Genomic DNA, 6,076 nt, shown 5'->3' with positions numbered 1-6,076 from the left:
CCATAATCCACATATTCCCTGGAAAATTCTGAGTAGTTACTGTTAATTATAGGCAGATAATTATCTCTCAGTGACTTTCATAAACCATGATTTTTCTCCAAACACAGAAAAGAAATTAAAATGGTAAAAGATAATGAATATATGAAAAAGCTTCAACATATACAGCAAATAATCATGGAGATTTCATGTTCTTATAACTTTTTCAACTGGATCATCAAGTTAGAATGAGTAGATAAAACAGAAAAATATTTCAGATGAGAGAAATAATAAAGAATATTAGAGGCAGTCAGTTCTCATAGAAAGATTCCAAACTTGGAATCAGACAGTACATCTTGGGACACTTAAGAGTTGAGCCAGTGTAGACAAGTTGCCTCTTACATCTCTTTTATGGAACCACCATCCATCAAATAAGATTATCTGTATAAAAGCATTTTCTGAACTCATCTAGTCTATAAAAGCCAAAGGCATTTTTGCAGATTTCCTGAATTCACTTTTAGTTTATAATTTGGCAAGAAAACAGATTTTTCTAAACTTGTAAGTCTTATTTCAAACTATTTTAAATAAGAATACTAAACAACAACAAAAAATTAATTGTGAAGCTAAGTCAAAAATTAAGTTTATGGACAGCACTAGCTTTTCACCCAAAGGCATCAACCACTATACTGAAAGCATGGGGAAAATATTTCTACTTCAGAATGTAGTGAAATTATTCCAAACCACAACCCAGGACAAAATGTTACAGGAAAAGATAACTCTCCCAGGTAAAAACTTTTTTCTTCTCCCCTAACTGGATCATGAATCAGTTTTAGCCTCTGGTGTTCTGCCCCATTGAGCCCAGAACATCCAGCAGCTTCCGAAATCTGCCAAACCATCAAGCACAGCAGACAATTCCCTTTAAGCCGATTCAAGTGCCAAAAAGTAGTGGGCTAGAACCTTTCCCCAAATCTGGAGTTCAATGATGTGAAGGTCTCATTTTTCTTAAGAAAAATAATTCAGACTCTATAGTACTTTTGCAGGGTTCAGTTAAGACACATTTTTAATTCAGGTACCTTTTATTCTTTTCTTTTATTTCTAGGTGAATATAGAACATATTGTTGAAATTCTGATGGTGACATTTTTGTTCTTCACTTTGTAATTTCCCTTCAACTTTATATTTGTAGACCAATTTCTCTGTTTTATTTGAACAAGGTAGCAGGAAATAGAGAAGAAGTAAAAAGGTGATAGTCAAAGAGTTTAAATTAAGAAAAATGTCAAATTAGGTGTAGTGCTAGGCAGTAGTTATCAAATACCCAGATTATATCACAGTAGTGATACACTACCTATACACGTTGGGTGTGTATGTGTGTGTGTGTGAGTATATATATACTCATATATACAAAGAGACAGAAGGATAAAGAGAGAACTCAATATTCATGGAAGGAATAGTGGATTTAGTGGAATTCAAATAATAATATAGAAATATAAATGCAGTATGGTTCTAACAGAATATCATACCATATAGGAGGGATGGTCATTGGCTGAATGGGAAGTATAACCCTAAGGGAGATTAGAACTCACTCTATACCCAGCTAAGAAAAAAAAAAAATGCTACAGGCCACACATGGAATAATCAACATTTTTTGGGTGATATATAATGATTGCTGTTATCTAGTATCACCATTTCCTTTTATAGTGGATAGCTAACATCAAAAATGAGATAAAACATCTCACATTTTTATAAAAATAAATTTAAATTTATGGAGAACATACCACATTGCTTTTATTTTTCTAATATCTTGGCTGACCAGAAACGTTGGTCAGACTCTCATCTTTGAGTTATCATTTTATTTTGGAAACAACCGTCATTAACTAATGAGATATAAGGTCTTGAATATAAGAGTTAATCAATGACTTCCCTAGTGGTCCAGTGGTTAAGAATCAACCTGCCAACGCAGGGGACACAGTTTCAATCCACGGTCGTGGAAGATCACACATGCCACGGGGCAACTAAGCCCATGCGCCACAACTACTGAGCCTGCATTCTGGAGCCCAGGCTCTACAACAAGAGAAGGCACCACGCATTGGGGGAGGAGTGAAATGATGAAGGGGATTAAGAGGCACACACTTCCAGTTATGAAGAAAAGAAGTCGTGGAGACGCAACATACAGCACAGGGAACAGAGTCAATGACATTGCAACAACTTTGAATGGTGACAGAAGGCCACCAAAGTTACCACAGTGGTCATTTGGTAATGACAAAATATCAAATTACTGTGCCGTAACCTCAAACTATCACACTATTGTAAGCCAATTACACGTCAATTAAAATATTAAACATATAAATAACCAGATAATTAAAACATTTCATGCATTAAATAAATTTCTATTTAAATTTATCTTGGAAAGTGTAAAAATCAAATATAAGATGAATATTTTTCCTGCTGGTTTTTTTTCTTTTCTGCCAATAAATAATGTCAAATCTCAAACCAAAAAAAGAAAAGAGAAGCCACCACAATGGGAAGCCTGAGCACCACAACAAAGCAGGCCCCCACCCACCCACAGCCACAAATAATGAAAGCCTGCAGGTAGCAATGAAGACTTATTGCTGCCAAAAATAAATAAATTATTTTGTTTTTAAGAAAAGAGCTAATCATGCCAGCTGAGATTCAAGACCTGATCTGTGAAATAGTCCTGTTTCAAATAGATGGTTGGGCTGAAATGTATCAATAGATTAGAATGTTAGAGATATAGAGAATTTAGACTTCCCTATGAAAAGATTTATTTTATGTTTGTCATATGCCATTTTTAATTATTAGTAAGTTTCTAATTAGATAGTTATTTTGCTTAGTATGCTCAATTTTTATTTTATATATGCCCAGTTTTCTAGAAGGGTAAACTATGTTAAAATGGTCAAAGTCCATGAAAAAAGTACTGGGGAAACCTAAGAGTGCATTGACATGTGTAAGATACCTATAATCTTCAAGTCAGTTTTGAAAGAAATCCACTCAACAGTGCAGTTTCTTTCAACACTAACGATACAGATAAAGTAGTGTGAGTTAAGTCCTTTCGGTCATGTCTGACTCTTTGCTACTCTATGGGCTAGTGCCCTCCAGCCTCTTCTATCCATGGGATTCTCCAGGCAAGAATACTGGAGTGGATAGCCATTCCCTTCTTCAGGGGTTCTTCCCAACCCAGGGATCGAACCTACGTCTCTTATATGTCCTGCATTGGCAGGTGGGTTCTTTACCACTAGCACCGTCTGGGAAGCCCAGATAAAGTGGTAGCGGTGACTAAATGACTTATTATTCAAGGTGCCATTTTGGCAACCAATACTAACTACAACACACGGCAAAGCAAATGAAAATTATTTGGTCCTCTTTGAAGAAAATTGTTGTTAAAAAGCCCTGACTTATTCAATAAAATGTTATTTCCCCTTTATACTATGAATGAAAGTACTAATGAAAGTTATGAAATCCTCTCCTTCATTGTAAAGAAAACCATCATCATAACAGTTAATATTTACAGAACTTTTACTATGTGCTTGGCAATGTATAGGGTACCTTGCCTGCATTTTACAATGTAATCCTCGCAATTATTATAAGGTAAGTAATACTGTCTCCATCTTATACATGATGAAACTGAAGATCAGAGCAGTTAAGCAGCTTGCCCAAAGCATTCCATATGTCTTCATTTTTTGCTTTATATAACTATTTCATTTATTCGACAAATATTTATTGACCACCTAGTAAGTATAAGGCCTTGCATTGCCGTGGGTATTTCTAACAGCGTTTAAGAAAGTATCTGCCCAAACTAGATAATCTGTTCCCCGGCAGACCACCTGCCTCCACTCCCATTAGCAACTGAAGCATAGGGATATTCATAAATTTTCAAAGAAATGACATTCTCTCTGAAATTTCACTCCCAAATCAAACTGCTAACTATATAGAGAAGTAAATTTTTAGGAACTGTGGAAAGCTTGACCTAACAGAAACAAATTCTTCTGACCTGACATTGAGAAGCCACAAGGGCCACAAAGCAACAAAATTACTTTTGTGTAGCATTTGCGCTGAATGTCATTTCTTAAATCTGACCCCCCATCTCCTTTCATATGATCTTCAATTTGTTTTTAAGTTAAAAATGTTTTCATATACTTGATTTAGAAGGAAACACATGTGTCACCTCTAAATCTACCAAATGCTTATCTAAACCAATGTGAATCATCAACTTACATTCATCATTATTTTATCCAGAAATGTACCTTTCCTCTCACCACACATATATATGGGAAATAAGACATTGTAAAATATTCTTAGTGATATGATAAAGACTAAGCACAATTTGGCATTTGCAAATATGCCCAGCAGACAATAAGAGAAAAAACTTAAGTCTGAGAGCAACAACTGTATAAATTTATCTCTTTGTTGATTACCAGCAACTGTTGCAGTGACCTTTCTATAACTGCAAATAATCAACCTTCAAGAGAGTAGCTTTGGTACTTCAGATTTCCCTGATAAGTTGCCATTTATTTGAAATTGCCCTTAAAGTTATTCTTCTGTAAAAATAGTAATAAAGTGAAACTTTCCAGAACGCTCAGTGAGAGGCAGAGGATCAGCAGCTGCCCGAGCTGCGCACAGCAGCACGCCCCTTCCAGGCCCCCCACACCGGCATCGGCCTGCTCACCAGCTGTAGAAGATGGTTAAAGAAACCACTTACTATGATGTTTTGGGGGTCAAACCCAATGCCACCCAAGAAGAATTGAAAAAGGCTTATAGGAACCTGGAATTGAAGTACCACTCTGATAAGAATCCAAATGAAGGTGAGAAGTTTAAACAATTTCTCAAGCTTACGAAGTGCTCTCTAATGCAAAGAAAAGGGAATTATATGACAAAGGAGGAGAACAGGCAATTAAAGAAGGTGGAGCGGTCATTAGTTTTGGCTCCCCCATGGACATCTTTGATATGTTTTTTGGAGCAGGAGGAAGGAGGCAGAAAGAGAGGAGAGGTAAAAACCTTGTGCATCAACTCACAGTATCCTTAGAAGATTATATAATGGTGCAACAGAACACTAGCTCTGCAAAAGAATGTGATTTGTGACAAATGTGAAGGCCGAGGTGGTAAGAAAGGAGCAGTAGAATGCTGTCCCAATACCAAGGTACCAGAATGCAAATAAGAATTCACCAAATAGGACCTGGAATGGTTTAGCAAATTCAGTCTGTATGCATGGAGTGCCAGGGCCATAGGAGGCAGATCAGTCCTGAGGACAGATGTAAAAGCTGCAATGAAAGGAAGATAGTTTGAGAAAAGAAAATTATAGAAATTCATATTGAAAAACGCATGAAAGATGGCCAGAAGATAATATTCTATGGTGAAGGAGACCAAGAACCAGGACTGGAGCCAGGAGATACTATCATCGCTTTAGATCAGAAAGACCATGCTGTTTTTACTCCACAAGGAGAAGACATTTTCATGTGTATGGACATACAGCTGGTTGAGGCACTGTGTGGCTTCCAGAAGCCAATATCTACTCTTGACAGCCGAACCAAAGTCATCACGTCTCATCCAGGTCAGATTGTCCAGCAGGAAGATATCAAGTGTTTGCTAAATGAAGACATGCCAATTATCGCAGGCCACATGAAAAGGGTCACTTAATCACTGAATTTAAGGTAAACTTTCCTGAGAATGGCTTTCTCTCTCCTGAACAACTCTGCTGGAAAAACTTCTGCCTGAGAGGAAGGAAGTAGAAGAGACTGATGAAATGGACCAGGAAGAATTAGTGGACTTCGATCCAAATCAGGAAAGACAGCGCCATCACAATGCAGAATCCTATGAGGATGATAAACATAATCCTTGGGGTGGTATTCAGTGTCAGACTTCTTAATAGGGCCTGTGAATAATACTCATTGCTGGTGTTTTATTTACAGTAGTGATTGGGTAAAGGACTATAATCATAATATGCTCACTACTTGCTATTGTTTTGCTTTAATATTCAACTATAGTAGTCTTTTAAAAGTTAAATGAAGAATAAACTCAAATATAAAAGTTCTGACTTTGCTCTGTATATATGATGACTTCAGTGTGCAAGATAAGTTTAATACTTGT

General features: G+C 36.5%; 1 pseudogene; it reads left to right on the top strand.

The window, feature by feature from the left end:
- The first annotated feature begins 4,637 nt into the window (after positions 1-4,637).
- LOC101108547 (dnaJ homolog subfamily A member 1-like) lies at positions 4,638-5,855 on the top strand (annotated as a pseudogene).
- The last annotated feature ends 221 nt before the right edge of the window (positions 5,856-6,076 follow it).

Source organism: Ovis aries, chromosome 2 (genome assembly GCF_016772045.2).
Source record: "Ovis aries strain OAR_USU_Benz2616 breed Rambouillet chromosome 2, ARS-UI_Ramb_v3.0, whole genome shotgun sequence".
In the NCBI taxonomy this organism is placed as follows: Eukaryota; Metazoa; Chordata; class Mammalia; order Artiodactyla; family Bovidae; genus Ovis; species Ovis aries.
Note: the sequence above shows the minus strand (reverse complement) of the source record. Positions and strands in the feature narration are given on the sequence as shown.